General features: G+C 44.9%; 1 protein-coding gene across 1 annotated transcript in view; it reads right to left on the bottom strand.

Moving 5' to 3' along the window:
- IP6K2 (inositol hexakisphosphate kinase 2) overlaps positions 1-9,493 on the bottom strand; it is a 28,810-nt gene extending 19,317 nt beyond the window's left edge. Inside the window, exon 1 of the mRNA XM_057706000.1 lies at positions 9,428-9,493. The gene's annotated coding sequence lies outside the window, so the exon portion shown is untranslated. The remainder of the gene's footprint in view (positions 1-9,427) is intronic.
- Positions 9,494-18,556: the final 9,063 nt, after the last annotated feature.

Below are 18,556 nucleotides of genomic sequence, written 5' to 3'. Positions count from 1 at the left end.
AAGGCACAGCAAAATATTAAAAACTTCTTTGGGGAAATCAAGTTTAGCTGCACCCATAGTTCTGAAGCAAATTACACACTGACCCTTTTGGAATCACCCACCTTGTGAGAAGGGCAATGACTTCAGTCAGTCAAGAGCACCTGAGGATTGGGAGGGAAGGCCAATGGGGCACTTCCACTTTTGATATCTTACCACTGTTACCTTTCTTTGGCTCTATACGAAGAGCCTAAGGTATTTTCAAAGTAAAAGCACTCTTTGAGAGCAAGATAAATCATTCCTGGGAGAGGGGCAGCCTGTCCCTTCTTTTCCCAGTCCTCATCTGCCCCAGATCTGTTGGCCACATCCATCAGTTTTTCAGGGCCCAGAGTGTGTCAGGTGGCACCTGGCACGTCTGCAAGGTCCAACACTCCAAATGCCCCAGGATCCTGAATCCTGGGCTTACCGTCCTCCTCTGGCCTCCTGATGTAGGTGCAGCATCCCAAGCAACCCATAAAACCCAGCAGAGTTCTACAAAAGGCAGGGGCAACTCAAAGAACCTAAGGGAGAGATATTTGTGTTCTCATACTCAGATAAGGACACAGAGCAAGAAAAACCCACACCCGCAGCAAGGGGGCGGAAACCACCTCAGTGGTCTCTCCAGAGGCACTCACCTTGGAGAATAGACACTGTTCGTGAAATGACACCTTTCACTGTCTTATATGTAAAACCTCTATTCATAACAGAAGAAAAACTGAAAATGTTCAATAAGAACCAACTAACTTAGGTAGACAGTAATCTCAGCAATGTGCAAGTAAGTGCTTTAACAGCTATTGGTGTATGGGACTTCCCTGGTGGCGCAGTGGTTAAGAATCTGTCTGCCAATACAGGGGACACGGATTCGCTCCCTGGGCCGGAAAGATCCCACATGCCACGAAGCAACTAAGCCCGTGTGCCACAACCACTGAAGCCCGCGCGCCTAGAGCCTGTGCTCTGCAACAAGAGAAGCCAGCACAATGAGAAGCCTGCACACCACCACAAAGAGTAGCCCCGACTCGCTGCAACTAGAGAAAGCCCTCACGCAGCAACGAAGACCCGACACAGCCAATAAATAAATAAATAATTCTTAAAACAAAACAAAAAAACCCAGTTACTGGTGTATGCTTTTCCTGTCAGGTTGTTCAAGCTCATAAAAACATACATTTTTTGGCCAAGTGTGCTTCATCCATCTCTCTTCTTCCTTTGTTGCTTACTCAGGCAATCTCTTAAGGAAACAGTATGATCATGTTTAGCATTAGAACCCACAGACAAGGGGTCCACACGCCTCCACAGGCACCCTGTAAAAGAAGCTGAACTGTGAACTCCTGCTCATGAGAGTGGAGGAAGGAGTAAGGCATAGGCAACATATACCAAGTTTAAAGCACATTAAGCAAATGGGTATCAAAGTGAAAGCGGGCAGGCTTGAAGTTAGGTTAATCCCTAACATAAGACAAATGTTGCTGTAGCCTCAGCAATAGCACTGAATTTGTAAAGACATCTCCTGGGATCTCAATCTGAGACTGGGACAGATGAGAAGGTGAGAAAGTTATAGCAAAAATGTATGTCTAATGTTAGTTTCATACTTGTAAAACAAAAATAGACTATAACTCCTATAAAACAAACATTAAAGGGCGATGCAAGATTTCTGCATTCCCCAAGAGAGTATGACAAACCCACCCAGCCCATGGGGCCACCTCATTTCTGAGTGTGCAGCCGTGGACAGGAAAGCCCCATGGCCCTGCAGCAATATTAAATGACCTCCCATTTTGATCAATTATGAATTTCAGTTAAATACATTCATAAGAAGAGTTAAAAAAAAATTCAGCAGTGCAAAGAAACCTTTGTGAATTTGCCATGACAAGAGAGTAAGCAGAAGAGGCCCAGGCTGACTCCATCTGCCCAAAGGGGCTTGTGAAAGCAGGTACTAGAGCCCTGCCTCCAAGTCAGAAAGGTTGCAAGAAAACCCAAAGCCTGAAATCCTTCACTCCAGAGTGGGATGAGACTTCTGATCATCTTGCAGAGTGATCAGGAATGAGAAGAACACAGGTAAAAGACCTAGCACAGTCAGGGTGCTAGGCAAGGCAGCTGTAGCTGCTATCATTTTTATTTTTTGTGGGTGGGTGCTGTAGGGGTTGACCACATCACTTCAATAACAGCTACATTTCACCAGCACAAAATTCAAAACAAGGCATGACTTTTCTGTTGTTACCAGGTGCTTATTTTGCTACCTGTTCTGACCTGAATACCACATTTAGAAGTTATACTCCCAACCATTTCAGTCTTAACCGAGTGGCATCTTATTGTGACAAAGAACAAAAACTCCTGGACTTCCCTGGTGGTGCAGTGTTTAAGACTTCAACTTCCAATGCAGGGGGCATGGGTTTGATCCATGGACAGTGAAGTTCCACATGCCGCAGCCAAAAAAAAAAAAAGAGAAGAAAAAAAAGAAAAATACTTTCTTGTCAGGAGAATATTAACTTTTAGCCATAGTATACCAATAGTGCTGGTGTGTCGATGGTAGATGTGTTAGCACTCGTTTTTGCCACAGTTTAATCCTTACCTACAAGAGTGAACTAGCGTAACTTCAATTGGAAGACAACACTATTAATGAAAATTTCTCCAAAGAGATTGGAGAAAACATCTGTAAACAAAAAAAATGAGGGCTTCCTAGGTGGCGCAGTGGTAAAAGAATCCGCCTGCCAAAGCAGGGGACACGGGTTCGATCCTGCCCCAGGAAGATCCCACATGCCGCGGAGCAACTAAGCCCGTGCGCCACAAGTATTCAGCCTGCGCTCTAGAGCCCGTGAGCCACAACTATTGAGCCCATGTGCCGCAACTACTGAAGCCCATGTGCCTAGAGCCTGTGCTCTGCAACAAGAGAAGCCACGGCAATGAGGAGCCCGCGCACCACAACGAAGAGTAGCCCCCACTCACCGCAACTGAAGAAAGCCTGCGCACAGCAAAAAAAAAAAAAAAAAAAAAAAAAAAAAAAAAAAAGACCCAACACAACCAATAAAATAGATAAATAAATAAATAAATTTATTTAAAAAAAAATGAACCTAAGGTGCATCTGAGCAGGATGTGATGCATGGTCAGGGCCAACAAACTCTTGCTGAGGAAGTCAAAGTCCTCAACCTTCAATCTCCCATGTGGAAAATGGCAAAATGCTACAGCCTGCCTGGTCACAAGGCAACTACCTTTGGAACATACCAACACAACTGACAGCAGGACCAGCCGGGCAGCACTGACTTGCTTTCTCTCTCCAGCCCCAAAGTGTAACACAGTGCAGTGGTGTCCTTTCAAACATGCCAGGGTGAGACGATTTTCAGGAAGACCGATGGGCTAGTGGGGGATGGGGGGTTTACACTGGGGATGAGGGATACAGGATTTCTTTTGGGATGAATTATATGGTATGTGAACTATATCTCAATAAAGCTGTTATTTAAAAAAATCAACACAGTAAAATGGCCACACTGCAGAGGTCACAACCAACTTGGGATAAAGGTTCCAGTGACAATGTCACCTCTCCAACACTGAGAGGAGAGGATGAGTATTTAAGAGGAGAGCACCTCCAAATGTGGCTATGGGAATGGCAAAGATGCACACAGGCAAGTTGGAGCAGAACTCATGAAATATGTGGGTAAAAAAACATAACTTCTAAAGGAATACATTATTTTAGATAACTAAATATGCATGTGCAAATAAAAATATTACAAAAAATTCAACTTTGTAGTACCTCTCTTTAAGTTTATACACTTGAGCTGTACCAAAAAACTCTTTTAAAATCTCCCTGACAAATTAAGGCCTGCCTTATACTTAGGTATAAATGGTGCTTTACCTACTCTCTGTGCCTGTCTTCATCTGTAAACCAGGCATGGTAGTTTTATGGAGGTGCCACGGGGTAGGAAAAAGATTAAAAATCTAGCCTATTGCCTAGCTGACATGCAATGGACTCCTCAAACGTGAGCTGTCCTCTGTCGACTGTTTCAGTTCCTACAAAAAGTCCAATAGGGGCTTCCTAGGTGGCGCAGTGGTTAAGAATCTGCCTGCCAATGCAGAGGTCATGGGTTCGATCCCAGCTCCAGGAAGATCCCACATGCCGCAGAGCAACTAAGCCCGTGTGCCAAAAAAAAAGAATAAAAAAAAAAAAAAAAGTCCAATAGAAGACAGAGGCCAGAGGGTGGACTTGACAGTATACTTGACAGTATGAGCGGATAAGGGCATATTAAGCCTGCACCTGTGTAAGCAGGATGATGAAAGAGGGTTTCCACAACAGGCAGAGGAACAGAGTGCCAAGGGACTTCCTGCTGAGTTCTTAAAAAAGACATTTTTAAACTGGTTACAAGTGTGATAAAATGACCATCATTATTAGTTTGGGGTCTCTTCATCCTGTAGATTTTCTTCAATGCATTTTTCTATTCTTTCCACAAATAAGATAAAGCTATATGTATTGTTTTGCCTTTTTTTTCTCCCCAGTAAAATCAGCTTTATTTTTCTCACCTAACTTTTAAAAATAGTGATAAAATACACACAATATATAATTTACCATTTTAACTATCTTGGGGTGTACAGTTCTGTGGCATTAAGTACATTCACACTGTTATGCAATAATCACCACTATCTCCAGAACCTTTTCATCATCTCAAACTGAAACTCTATACACATTAAATAATAACTCACCACTCTCCCTACCCCCCAGTCCCTACTAACCACCATTCAACTTTCTGTCTCTATGAATTTGAGTACTCTATAGTTTCTCATATAAGTAGAGTCATTAAATAGCTGTCCTGTTTTGCCATTCCCCTCCCCCCTCAACTAAACAATATGACTTAGAGACATCTTACAACATCTGTCTATACATGAGTCCTTTTAAAGGCTGCATAATAGTCACACAAAATCATAATGTATTTATCAACTTCCCTACTGACACTATTTTCACCTTTTCTCTTACAATAATAATGCAATGAGCATCCTTGTATCTGTCTTTGCACACCTGTGAAGTATTTCTCCAAGAAAAAGTCCTAGAAGTAGAATTGCTGGGACAGAGCATAGATTTTAAAAGACTGCACCCATTGTTTCGCTCTGACCCGACCTATAAAGTATGTGAGCCACTGGATTCCAGAGCATGGTGGTGACATTTTATGTTAGGAAAATTAATCAGGCAGAGAGACAAGGAAAAAGTCTGACTTCAGAGAGGCTCTGCCTTCATCCCCAGCGCGCAGCGTGGGGAGTGAGAAATGTCCCAATAGCCCTAAGGTTCTAGAGCCACTAAGATATCAGGACTGCTATCTCTAGACACCTGCCTCAGACCTCTTTAATGTCACCTTCGCTACTCAGTGGCATACATGGCAGGGTACAGAGTCTCCTACCTTCTCCACTGCACCCACAGAGCCAGCTGCCCTGCCCAGCTCACCCAAGGGATTTAAGGAAGGAAGGGGAAGAGGTAAAGAAGCAGGACTTGGTAGACAGCAAGGTGTAGCACACTGTCCTTAACCCTTGAGGGGGCAAGAGACCCCCTAGAGAATCAGACAACTGCGGGCCTCTATCCTGAAAATGCACATCCTCACTGAACTCTGCATACAATTTGTGGAGTGGGCAACCAAGGACCCTATCTTCAGAATCTCTGATACAGGGGACTTCCCTGGTGGCACAGTGGTTAAGAATCTGCCTGCCAATGCAGGGTTCCATCCCTGGTCTGGGAAGATCCCACATGCTGCAGAGCAACTAAGCCTGTGTGCCACAACTACTGAGCCCGCGTGCGGCAACTACTGAAGCCCGCCCACCTAGAGCCTGTGCTCCACAGCAAGAGAAGCCACCGCACTGAGAAGCCCACGCACGGCAATGAAGAGTAGCCCCCACTCTCCGAAACTAAAGAAAGCCCACACACAGCAATGAACACCCAACACAGCCAATCAATTTAAAAAAAAAGAATCTCTGATACAGGGAATCAAATTAGAGGGATGAGTCAGATACTGAGTCTTCACAACAAGTCAGAACAAGGATGTTTTGTTCATGAAGTCAGAAACAGCTGAGAAGATAGTGAGTTGAGCTTCAGACACAAGTGTAAGGGGTGATCAAGCAATCAGGAAGAAATGTACAGCAGATAGCTGGAAGCACTGGGAGTGAAGCTTGAGTGAACTTAACTTGAAAACAGATTTAGGAATTACCTACAAAGGGAAGGCAGAAGGCACCCCAAGAGTAATGTGCAAAGAAAGAAAAGCACTGGGTCAAGGCCCCCATACTTGTTAACAGCCTGTGAGCAGAGGGTGCAATGTCAGTGTGAGAGAAGGAGGTCTGTAAGGAGACAAGGATCAAAACACCTACATCCTCTTGGAGGCCAAGGGTAATAATCGCCTCTCCATTCCACATGGAAAATCTGGACCACATGACACAGAAGGAGAAGCAGGGTCTTGCGCTGTGTGGCCCTATAATCCCTGACAGCCCTCAGAGTTCACAGTTTGGGGCTCACTTTTGAATGAGCCTTGGCAGTTCCATCACAACTTCTTCACTGAAAAGATATACAGGTGTATATCTTCAAACCTGGCCACCAGAGTCAAAAGGTCTCAAGCACAGAGTGTGATCAGCAAAAGCCAGCATATGGGAACTCCTACAGGATAAATGACAGTTGTTTGAACAGATAATTTACAAAACGGAGTAAGCATATATAAATTTAAGAGACAAAAGAGACACTTCAATCAAACGCAATATGTAGACTTTATTTGGATCCCAGTTTAAACAAACCGACTATAAAAAAGTAATGAGACAACCAGGGACATGTGACCATGACTGAATTTTTTTTTTAATTAAGGAATTATCATTGTATTTTAGGCATAATGATGGCATAAAAGCCATAGGTAGCTCCTTGTCTTAGAGATACACAATGAAATACTTTTGGATAATATACATTTTAGGGATACGCTTCCTAAAAACTCAGCTTTTTTTTTTTAAATGGGAAGGGGAGGAAGTCAGAGTGTAAATGAAAAAAGATTGGCTAGGAGTTGGTAACTGCAGAAGCTGGTGATGGATGGATGGTTGACAGACACAAAGCAACTATCCGTCATTTTCGGAGACGCTTTTCCTTCAAATTCTGAGCTAAAAGCTAAATTCAAGTTTTTGGGAAAAGGCCCCTTCCTTGCTACCAGAATATACTGCAAAACACTGGTACTACTTGTTACTTTTATCACTCGGTATGCAAATAGGCAAAACTATAATTTATTTAAAAAACAAAAACATGCTTTAAAATGTAATCACATGAGGAATTCCTAGGTGGCACAGTGGTTAAGAATCCACCTGCCAATGCAGGGGACACGGGTTTGAGCCCTGCGCTGGTTAGATCCCACATGCCGCGGAGCAACTAAGTTCGTGCACCACAATTACTGAGCTTGTGCTCTAGAGCCTGTGAGCCACAACTATTGAGCCCATGTGCTGCAACTACTGAAGCCCACGCGCCTAGAGCCCATGCTCTCCAACAAGAGAAGCCATGGCAATGTGAAGCCCATGCACCACAATGAAGAATAGCCTCCGATCGCCGCAACTAGAGAAAGCAGAAAGCCTGTGCACAGCAACGAAGACCCAACGCAGCCAATAAACAAATAAAATAAATAAATTTAAAACTGTAATCACGGAAAGCAATCACCTACTATACAAAAACATGTTCAATTTGTTTAAGGTGACTACCCCACTAGGTAAAACAACTTCACTTAAAAGAAAAATTCTTCCCCAGTGCATCCTCTTTATGAGCCAAACAATGGAAAATTTTCACCTCAGCAAGCTGGCCCCAGGGAGGCTCAGTCTCACCCCTGTTGCCTAGATACGGGTGACATCCCAGGTGCTTACGGAAGGCTCTGGCACCCTCACGCCCCACTGCAAGGAAGACTGGCTAACTAAGGTTCATCAGTCAGCAGTTGTGCCTTCCTCACACATCTCACTGTTCAGATATGGGGCTGGTACAGTATACCGTGTACTTGTCTGTCACCTGTGAAGCCTCAAAACAAAAAGAAGTCTATTACATCTGCTAAACTAGTTTTTACAACTGTATCAATTCCAGTCCTAGTTCTCATCCATCTGATTTCTAACAATTCCTGGGAATTCTACTCTAAAGTCACAAAGCAGGTCAACCAAGTGAAATAACAGAACCGTTCAACTGACTTCTGCCTCTAGAAAAAGTTACTAAGTGATCAACTGGCCTATTACATCAATATGATAAAGTATTCATTTTGCTCAGTTTCTAATTCTGGGAGTGGTTAAAGTTAAAATAACAATACCACGCTGAAACTTCTCTTTAAATACTTAACACCAGGTTACAATTACGCAAACTCCACAGCAGCAACCTATGTAAATAAGCATCTTAGTTCACTTAAAATGTGAGCCTGCTAAAAATGCAAATACAGCAAATAAATACTAGAATTCGTCAAAACTACTGTAATCGTGGTGCTTTATAAAAAGTATCATAAAACTTGTGATCTGCAACATTTTTATTACTTTTCAGAAGTTTCAGTACTTACAACTATTCTTTCAAATGATTTTATCTTGTTCTATGTACATTTTGTTACCAAAACGTTTCATTCCAAGCAGTGATTAGTTTTAATTCCCCGGTATTTAAGAGCACTAGATTTTACTGGTTTTTACATTTTCTTTTCATAACACCTGGACTCATTTTTCTGCAATTCGGCTTTAATATACGAAACTGAATAAAAGACAAAAATTAAACAAATCTTTAGGACGCAAAAGACAAAAAGCAGTCTGTGTGATCCAACGTGAAAGAAACGAAAGCTCCATCCATGGTGAAGCTTATCACTAAAAAGAAGACGTCCCCGGATCCATTTTAGGACTTCTGGGGATAAGAGGGTTGGGTGTGCAGAGTCCCCCACCAGACACCAGCTGAAAAACCCAACTGACATCCAACACTCAAAATGGCTGCACATCTGCCGGCCGCAGGTAACCGTACCTGAGGTGTAAGGCTGACTTCTCCAGCCAAAGACTCAAGGAGACCCCCATCAATAACCCGGGAGATCGTGGACGCCAATGTCCTGGGGAGACCCCCTCAATGACCCGGGAGATCTTGCCCTCCCCCAAAGACTGGAGACTTCAATGACCGGGGGAGACCCCGCACCACCAAAATATCCGTGAGACCCCCTCAAGGACCAGGGAAGATTCTGCCCCACAAAACCAGGGAGATCTTCTCTCTCCAATAACCTGAAGAAATAAGGCCTCTCTCAAACGACCCGGGGAAATTTGGCCCCACAAGGACCCCGAGAGATCTCTCTTACCCCCATCATCGCGGGAGAGCCCCTCCCCAGAAACCCGGGGACACCCTTAATGACCAGAGACCTCGCTCCCCAATGACCCGGAGAAACCCTCCTCCAAAGCCCCCGGGGCGGCAGAACCGTAGGCCGAGCATAGCGCGCGTTACCTGCTGCCTCAGCCCGGTCCCGCGGAGCTTCCGTCCTATTGTTTCTCTCCCACCAAGATGGCGGCCGCTGCGCCGAGCCCCGCCCCCCGCGCCTCACTCCCGGAGCCCCTCGCTATTGGCTCGCACCTGGAGCCCAGCTCTCGGACTGGGCGGCCCAAAAAGCGCTGTTGCTAGGGCGCCCGGATTCGTTGTAGCTGCTTCCTGAAGGGGCGGTGCGTGGGGCGGGGTTAGAAAAAGGGGTGGAGTCTCGTCTGCCTCCACAGGAGAGGGTGTCCAAGCGGGTCAGGTTGGGTGGACAGGTGGGCTTCGAGCCCAGGGGTGCAATACGGGATGCCAGGGGTACAGATGGATCAGCCAACTGCACCATTTTTCCTGGGTCCGAGGGGTTTCCTGGGATGCAGGACTTTTAATGTTAACATTGAAACGATCTACAAGCAATCTGGGAAGTTGGTCACCCTAACAAATGGATGGACGGACTACTGGATGTGGCTGGAAGGAAAGATGGACAAAAGAGTGGCTGTAGACAGTGGATAAAGGGCGGTTGTATGCACAGGTGACTGGATGTAGATGGATGGACAAATGACTAGGTATAGAGGGGTGAAAAGAGGAATGGCTGTATAGTCCCTTGTGGACTGATGGGTGACCCAGTGTCCAACCCACGTTCCACCAAGCTCCACGCTACAGAGGTTGTCTGAAGCTCGTTTGTCCTGGGCCCTGTGATGGCCAGAAGATCTCCCATCAGTGTCTGGCAATGACAAGGGAGGATGGGGATGCTACTGAGAGTGGGTAGTGCCTCCTACCTGTTATCTGTTCTTTTAAAAAAATCCCTGTGTGCTGGGAGTTTGCAGAGGTGTGGATTCACGCATATACTCATTCATTCAACAAGTATTTATGGAGCGTCTACACTCTGTGCTGGAAATACAGCAGTGAACAAAAACAGTAAGGAAAAAAAAATAAAAGCCTGCCCTTATGAGGATAGGCAGGAAAGATTTCCTGTGACCAGCTAACCTCTCCTCTCTTGGAAGCACCATCCCTGTGAGGCTTCCAGGGCTCCATGCCCTCTTGGTATCCTCTGACCTCACTGGTTCCTCCTCTTCACCTTTCCTCTGTCTGCACTACCACTCTCATAATCTTACCCAGGGTCATGGCTTCAAATTCCACCACCTACATGTCTGTTACTCCCAAAGGTGTGTGTCTAGTCAGACCTTTTCTGAGTACCAGACTCGATGTCCAGCTTTGGACTCAGCACCTGCACTCTGACTTCCTCTTGGTGTCTCAAACTCAACTTGTGCCACCCTAACTCCAGCTCATCCCCCAAACCTACTACACCACACCTCCCCCAGCTCAAGCAATGGCAGATCAGTCCTTCTTACTGTTCAGGCCAAACACCTCAGAGCATGTCTTGACTACTCTCTTTCCCACTTACATTCAATGCGTCAGGAAGTCGCGTTGCTTCCATTGCATCATCTACCCAGAATGAGACCACTTCTTGCCAGGTCCATGGACAGATGACTGGATGTAGATGGATGGACAAATGACTAAGCATAGAGGGGTGAAAAGAGGAATGGCTGTAGAGTCCTTTGTGGACTGATGGGTGACCCAGTGTGCAAGGCACCACCTAGTCCAAGCCGCCAGAATCTCTCCCCAGGACAATGTCACAGCCACATCCCAGTCTCTTGCTGCTGCCCTTGCCGCCTTCAGTCTGTTCTCCACACATCAGCCTATGAGAACATGAGTCAGAACCTCTCATACCCTGCTCAGAACCCTGCGGTAGCAACTCCCACAAAGAAAAGCCAGAGCTATCAGGGGCTCCATTACTCCCCATTACCTCTCTGCCTGCATCTCCTTGGTTCGCCTCCAGCAGCACTGCTCACCTCCTAAACTTTCTCACATGTCACACTCTGTGCACTCCCTTGGCTCAGGTGGAAATCTGTTTTGCTCATGGATATATCCTGAGCACCTGAAACACCAAGTAAGCTCCAGAAATACCTGTTGACTGACTAAATAAAAAGAATGCTATGTGGTGTTAAGTGATAAGTACTATGGGAAAAAATAAAATGGGGCAGCGGGAGGTTGGGGCAGGATGAGAGTGCCCCAGATCAAGGCTAGCCCTGGGTCAGGCCCAGGCGGCCCCCCACACCCAGCGGGATTGCACCTGGCCCAGCTTCTGCTCCTATTCCCTGTCTGTGGCTTCAGGGCCTGCAGTGGCTGCTGTAGCTACAGAATAAAGCCCAACGGGCACCAGTCATTCAGGCCCTCACAGATAGGCGCTGCCCCTCCCTCTGCCCACCCAATCTCCTGCTGCAGTGCTCCCATGTGTGGGGAGGAGGCTGGACAGGGCAAGGTCTCCCTGGAGACAGTCCCAGTTTTTTGTTTTTTTGTTTTTACAGTCCCAGTTTTAATTCACTCTTCCATTCCTTCCATAAGTGCTTAGCGAGGGCTTACCTGGGCTAGACACTGGGTACATGGCAAGAATGGACACAGCAAGTATTCAAATGATTTACAGAGTCCTTACGCCCCAGCAGGGAGTGGAGGGGGGAGCAAGTGAAGGATGACTACAGCAAATAACTTTTTATGAGCAGAATGAATACTGTGGAGGAGAGGAACCAAGTTGATGTGCAGAATATGGTGTTTATGTCCAAGGCAGCAGGAGAGATGAATCTGAGAAGCAGACACCTAAGCTAAGATCAACCAAAAGTATGGCTGATCAGGGAAAGATCTAAGAGAAGCCATTCCTGGCAGAAAGCAGAGCAGGTGCAAAGACCCCCCAAGGAAAGAACCATTTTGGCATGTTGGAAGATTATGAAGAAGGTGCTTGGGTCTAATGGAAGAAATAGCTCAGAGCTCCATGAAAAGATGCACAGAGCTCAAAGGCATGAGGGAACAGACCAGAGATTTGGAGGCCAAGTCCAGGAATTCTGATGTGCAAACCACAGGAGTTCCTGACATGAAGAAAAGGCTGTGTTTGCATATGAGAGGTAGTGACCACATTCCCAGGCATTATGGAAGGGAAAGACTATAGTAAAATTCTTAAAATCCAAGGAGAAAGAGGACATTGTACAAGCTCCCAGATGGATAAGACAAGTTATTTACCAAAAGGAAGATGAGCCAGCTGGTCTCAAACTCTCCCCTTTAACACAGGCACATTATCTGCTACCTATGCCAAGCCAGGGGACGCTCCTCATACCTGGAGAGGGAAGGGAGCCACTAATGGAATGGAAAAGTAATAGAATTTCCAAATTACCAAGGGGAAAAATTAAAGGAATGGCATCTTCTTAAAAGAGAGAGGGAATCCCCTGGCGGTCCACTGGTTAGGATTCGGTGCTCTCAGTGCCGGGAGACCTGGGTTCAAGGAATTAAGAAGGAACTGAGATTCTGCAAACTGCACAGTGTGGCCAAAAAAAAAAAAAAGAGAAAACGAAAGTAATAAGTTAGCTGTATGAAATAAATTGTAGTATTCAACTGTTTTGACCTACAAAAATGGTAGTTTCGAATAGTTCAACTGAATAAAAGGATAAAACCGCAAAGTAAAAAAATAAGAAACAAAGTAATTTTGGGGTGAGCAAAGTCAAGCACCTTTATCATACTAAATAGGAGCCCCCAAACCGCCATTAAAGACCTAGAGACTGGGTTAGAAAAACAAAACCCAGCCACATGCTACTTATAAGAAACACTTGAAACCACAAGAAAAGAAAAGGCTGAAAATAAGGAGTTAGCAACGAGTGAGGTGAGGCCAGCACAAACTAGAAAAGAGCAGGAGTAGCCAGGTGAATCAAAGAAGGTAGGATTTAAGGTGATAGGCACTGAGCAAAATAAAGAGGACCACTACCTAACAAAATTTATAAAAAAAGATGTGAAATATAAAATAATCATGTCAATGTACACCAGATACTAAACATTTCTTTCTTTTTTAATCAAGAACTAGACAGGATTGTCATTAACACTATTATCATCATACGTTGGCTTAGAGTTCTAGCAAAGGTAATAAGGCAAGAAAATGAAATGTTATAAATATTGGAAAGAAAGATTACATTATCTCTTTAGTTAATACCATGATTGTAAATCTAGACAATCCAAAGGACTTTCTTGAAAGCTACTACAATTAATAAGACAAAATGTTGGGACTTCTCTGGTGGCGCAGTGGTTAAGAATCTGCCTGCCAATGCAAGGGACACAGGTTCGAGCCCTGGTCCAGGAAGATCCCACATGCCACGGAGCAACTAAGCCCATGCACCACAACTATTGAGCCTGCGTGCTGCAGCTACTGAAGACTGTGAGCCTGGAGCCTGTTCTCCATAACAAGAGAACCACCGCACTGAGAAGCCTGCGCACCACAATGAAGAGTAGCCCCCACTCGCCACAATTAGAGAAAGCTTCCGCAGCAACAAAGATCCAATGCAGTACCTCAAAAACTGGCATAAGAGTGTAAAGCAATTATATTCCAATAAAGAGCTTTAAAAAAATAATAATAGCTTTTACTAAAAATAAGCCTCTAGAAATAAAAACAAGAAAAACATTCAATTAACAATACCTATAAAATATTTAGCAATAAATTATTAAGAAAAGTAAAGGAACTATATAGGTGGAAAACCTATAAAATCTTATTAAAGAACGTGAAACCTATAGAATATTATTAGAGGATAAAATATGAACAAGTGGAAAGACATGCTAAATTCATGATGTGATGTATGATCCAGTTCTCAACCCTCAGCTGTCTCCCTCTGAGAATGGTCCTCGGCAGAAGGCAACCACCTCACCCAAGGTTAACCACCCCGACCCTGAAGGTAACCTCCTGCCATCCTAGTTACTACTTCTCCTGCAGAGATAACAACTATTCTGACTTCCGTTACCATAGATAAATTTTGCCCATTTGAAGTTTCATATAAATTGAATTATACAATATGTACTTTTCTTGTGTCTGGCTTTTTTATTCAGTATTGAGTCTGTGAGTTTCATCCATGTTATTGTGTATTGCTATAGTCTTTTCTGTTCCATGTCTATGTAGTATTCTATTACATGACTATACCACAAATTGTCCATCTGTTCTACTGTTGATAGCCATCTAGATTGATTCCAGATTTTGGCTAGCATGAATATAGTTTCCATAGATGTTTCTTTACATGTCTTTTCGTGGACACAAACCATTCATTTCTGTTGCATATAACCCAGGGTTTTTTGGACCCTTCTACCGTCACCCTTAACACGTTGCCTTTTGTCTTCATGCTTGTGGGCCCAGCTTTGCTAGGTAGTTACTGTCTCTCCAGATATCACATTAGTATAGTGATAGTATATCACAAAGCAGGAGGAAATCCTGCTGTTGGCACCAGCCACATCTTTCCCCTTTATCAGGTAAGCAAACACGTCCCCAGAACACCCAGCAGACATATTTATTTCCCAATTACTAAAATTGGGTCATCTGTGGCTACCCCTAGGTGCAAGGAGGTCAGGGAATGGGGTCAGGGAATCACTTGAGACTGGACATTTGCCACTCTGGACAAAAATCCACGTTTGTTAGCAAAGATGAAGGAGAAAAAGTATTGGGAGGCAACCGACAAAATCTTACAACAGGAAAAGAGGTTCAAACTCATCAGAAAGCAAGGAATGCAAATCAAAGTGAAAAATGTAACAATGGCAAAACTATGGAGAGAGTAAAAAGATCAGTGGTTGCCAGGCATTTGAGGAAGACAGAGCGATAAATAGGTGAAGCACGGGAGATTTTTTTTAGGACAGTGAAACCATACTGTATAATACTATAATGGTAGATACATGTTATTAGGCATTTGTCAAAACCCATGGAATATACAACACAAAGAATGAACTCTATGTAAACTATGGACTTTGGATGATGGTGTGTTAACACTGGTTCATTGATTGGAACAAACGTACCACACTAGTGCAGGATGTTGATGGTGAGGGAAGCTGTGTGTTGTAGGGGAAGGGGCTATATGCGCACTCTGTACTTTCTGCTTAATTTTGCTGTGAACCTAAAACTGCTCTAAAAAAGAAAGTCTATTTTTAAAAAAAAGTAACAATAAGTCACTTGATATTTAGTAGACTAGCAAAAGTTAAAAAGAGCTACACCAACTCTGTCTTTCAGGGATGTGAGAAAAAGGATTTGTCCAAACACTGTTGACAAAGGTAAGATCAGTTATAGTCTTTTTGGAAAGTAATTTGACAAACTCCAGTAAAATAAAAATGCATGTGCTTTTGGGCCCTATAATCCCAGTCTTGGGATTTTCAGTTATAGGAATAAGTGTAGTGGAAAAAAATTGCAAAGTGATGGCGCATCCACAAGGGCACAGTTGGTGACATTTTGGTACCTCCATACTGTTCTGGTTACTATGCAGTGTAACAAATTACCCAAATTTAGTGGCTTAAAATAGCAACATTTATTTTGCTCACAAATCTGCCCTTTGTGAAGACTTCAGTGGAGATGCTCTTCTCTGCTGCATCCGTCTGGGCAGCTGAAAATCTAGGCCTGGAATCATCTGAAGGCTCCTCATTTGAAGCCTGGTGTTTGATGTTGGCTGTCTGTTAAGACTCTTTTTTTATTTTCGTGGCCTCACCACTCTTGGCAGTGAGAGCTTGAAGTCCCAGCCACTGGACAAGCCAGGAACATCCACACATGGCCTCTCCATGTGCCCTGGGCTTCCTCAAAACATGGTGGTTAGGTTCCAAGGATGATTGTCCCAAGAGAGCAAACCAGGTGGAAACTGTGTCATCTTTCTAACCTAGACTCAGAAGTCACAGAGTCATTTCTCCCTCATTCTATTCATTAGGATTAAAGTCTTTAAGGCTAGGCTATATCCAAGGAGAGGGAAATTAGACTCCATGTTTTGTGGGAGACATACCAAAAGGTGTGTGGACCTGTTTTAAGTCACCATCAAAAAGAAGGAATTGGAATAAATAATACCACTTGATTTGGAGGGCCTGCCACAAAATCGGGATGAGTGAGAAAGGTAAGATGCAGAAAAGTGTATACAAAATGACCTAAATATGTAAACAGAGACAAACCTCTCTGTAAATGTGTGTATATATATATATGTACTCTGTGTGTGTGTGTGTGTGTGTGTGTGTGTAATTATACAAGCAAGGAGCAATATAGGCAAGTATTCTTGTAACCATGGGCTCCAGAGAGTTATGGTGATAGAAGGGAGAGGCAGAGGTAAGCAAAAGAGAAAAAGATAAAAGACTGTGTCAAAAACAAGCAGTTAGGATGGGTTCTCCCTATGTATTTAATTAGAGGTATATATTTCACTGTACGAGGAAAATTTTTTTTTTTTTTTTTTGCCATGCTGAGTGGCTTGCGGGATCTTAGTTCCTCAACCAGGGATTGCACCAAAGGCCACAGCAGTGAAAGTACTGAGTCCTAACCACTAGACCGCCAGGGAAGTCCCAGAAAGTGATTCTTTAGAGAGGTATGTTTTGGTGATAAAAACAATCAAGAAGGTAATGACCACCTTACCTTAAAACTCAGGATAGAGCAGGGAGGAATAACCAACCTGTGGGCCCCAAGAGGGGCTGCAGGGCCCTGACTGTGCTTTTCATCTGGGTTGCACTTGTATTTGGCCTATGAGAAACCATCGAGCAGAATGTCTTTGTTTTATGCATCTTCGTTATATTCCACACTTTAAAAAAGTTTTAATTTAAAAATTAAAGGAAAGAAAAACAAACTTTGCAGACGCTCCCAGTGAGTAGAGTGAAGAGAAGGGAGGGGGACCCTGGCCGGGATCACCGGACACTCAGCTCAGTGGAGTGTCCCAGGTGGAGGTATGAATCTGGAATGAGAAGCATGGAGATAACACCCCAAGCCATGCCGTCCCTGACAAAACCTCCTAGGGAGGGAGAGAGGAGAACCCAGAGTGGAGCCCTGGGTCTCTTCAACATTTAGCTGTAGCCTGAATTAAACCTGGCAACAGAGATGGGAAGAAAACCAGGAGAACTGAATGCCCCCGAGAAGGTGGTGTGTTTTTTTGTTTGTTTTTTGCCGTGCTGCTTGGCTTATGGGATCTTAGTTCCCTGACCAGGGATCGAACCCATGCCCCCTGCAATGGAAGCGTGGAGTCCTTAACCACTTGACTGCTAGGTGGTTCTTGAAGCAGGAGGGAGAAGTTCACCATGGTGACTCCAGAGGGTCGGCTTTGCCCTGCCTTCAGCTGTGCATCAGCTCTGTCTGCTCATGTTAGCCTCTGGGGAGGGCAGAGCTGGGCTGTGACGAATGGGAGGTGGGGAGACAACTGCAGGCAAGTCTCAAGGCTTTTGCTGTGAAGGGAGAAATGTGGGGCAGGAGCTAGAGGAGGACATGGGGGATAGAGGAGGAGCCTGGAGCTTCTGACCCATCGCTTCTGTTTTTTTCCCAAAAAACAAGGTGAGGCCATTGCTGGGGGGAGGGTAAACAGGGATGCAAGAGGTTAGAGGACAGGGCTGGGCAGCAAGCAGTGCAACAGGCCTGGAGGTGAAGGATGGTGGGGAGGTGCTGATCAGAGACCTTATCTCAGGGATGTAACCAGGTCCCAGGCAGGAATGGGCCAGAGTGAAAGAGGTTGTCCAAAGGTGGAGGGGATGAGAGCTGGACCAGGAGGTTGGGGAGCCTGCAGTCCTGGAGACTGCAGCTGGGGAGCCTGAGGTATGGGTGTGAACAGCCATGACTCCCCTGTGGCACCTTGTCCCTTCCACGCAGCCCTTGCCTGGGCTGGAATTGAGGTAGTGCTCTTCTCTGCTAGGGCCTGGGCCAGGGGACCAGTGGGGATGGGAGTGCACAGAGCTGTTCTGGGATCAGACATCTCTCAGAATTCCCTTCTCTTCCTGTTTCTCAAACCAAGCTGGCCATTCTCACTCAACCCCACACCCTCTGGCCTGGAGTCTTCCCAGGGCTCAAGGGTTGGATGTGCATCTCTGAGTGGGGAACATGATGTTCTCACCCAGGCAGGGAGGGACTCAAATCCCAGATGTTCTCCCCACTCCCAGCCAGCCCTGGGACTGGGCCATGTGGGGAGGGGCTGGATGCAAATCATTCCTAAGATTTTTTTTTTTTTTTATTCAGAACAAAAGGCAGGAAAATTACCAAGAAAAGGATCCCATGGGACCAGAGTGGAGGTGACACCCAGCACATCCTCGACACATACACCT

This window comes from Hippopotamus amphibius, chromosome 13 (genome assembly GCF_030028045.1).
Source record: "Hippopotamus amphibius kiboko isolate mHipAmp2 chromosome 13, mHipAmp2.hap2, whole genome shotgun sequence".
Taxonomy (NCBI): Eukaryota; Metazoa; Chordata; class Mammalia; order Artiodactyla; family Hippopotamidae; genus Hippopotamus; species Hippopotamus amphibius.
This window is presented reverse-complemented; position numbering and strand designations above follow the sequence as displayed.